The sequence below is a fragment of the Phytophthora infestans genome, genomic scaffold, assembly GCF_000142945.1.
Source record: "Phytophthora infestans T30-4 supercont1.164 genomic scaffold, whole genome shotgun sequence".
Taxonomy (NCBI): Eukaryota; Oomycota; class Peronosporomycetes; order Peronosporales; family Peronosporaceae; genus Phytophthora; species Phytophthora infestans.
This window is the reverse complement of record NW_003303595.1, coordinates 106534-107700: the sequence shown is the minus strand read 5'-3', so window position 1 is coordinate 107700 and position 1167 is coordinate 106534.

Below are 1167 nucleotides of genomic sequence, written 5' to 3'. Positions count from 1 at the left end.
ACACAGGGCGATGTCCGGCTTCAAGGTAAGCGTCTGGTCAAGCTTGTTTGAGTGTGTTATGCCTGTCGGTGAGCTCGAAGCTCTGTAGCGAGGGTTCATCCGGCAAGGCCAAGAGACTTTGTGTTTTGGCCGATTACTATCGGGAGGTATTACGTGACAGCTTATTGTTGCCTATTTGCACGACTGGGAGTGCTTGTATCGCATCCCTTTTATTCTTCCAACCGAGTGTTGAACACTCGGTGCCCTCGTAAAAGGCTCACCCGTGCCTGGTATTCTTCCGCTGTTGGGACCACGAGGATTCATAACACCTATTAGCTTTTGTGGTGTAGCGGGGTCAGCAAAATCTGCGAGATTGCTGGATCCAACTTACCAACTGCGCCCAGACACCGACTAACGGAGGGGTCCCCCGATGATCCGTGTTCTGCTGAACTTTCCTCACCTTGTGTACCCGTCGGTAGGGCGGGATCTTGCTCTCTCGGTAACTTCCGAAGAGTTCAAGTGGTGAAGCTTGAGTGTCTTGGCGAGACGTGGGGATGGGGTGGAGCAGCAGTGGAAAATCTTCACTCTGCGTCCGTGGATTGTTCCGAATCCTAAGCGAATATTCGAGCTTATGGATCCGGGGCCTAGATCGTGGATCTGGCCGTAGGGTTGCCTATCGGGTGTGTTCCCTTGCCTTTGTAGTTCCTTTGCGTCGTACTTGCCGCCTCCTGTGACGGGATCTTGAAAGCTGAGAGCCTCTAGGGTGTAACCGACCAAGTAGTAAATTCGGTTAACCTGTCGGATCTGCACAAGTAAAGGAAAAGCTCACTAGGCTGTAGGATCTGGGCAATGTATTATCCAGTTATCACTACCAACACTAGATTCGCAATTCCCAACCTTTTCCGAGCTCGTACGGTCCATGTAATTCCGGTTCTTGAGGGCAGGAAGGCACTTACACACTATATGTGGACTACACATCGTACTTAAAAGCGCCGCTTAAGTTTCATTTTGCTCATTTTCAGCTGCGGTATGCAAGGCCACGCAAAGGGCGCTGCCTGTGTACGCGTTAGTTAGCATACTCAAAAGGCGCCGATAAGCACACACGTACCATATCGTCGTAGGAGCTGCTGAAAAAAGTGTAGGCTTTGGTGACTTATATTTCGGCCTCAATCGAAACTTTAGTACTTA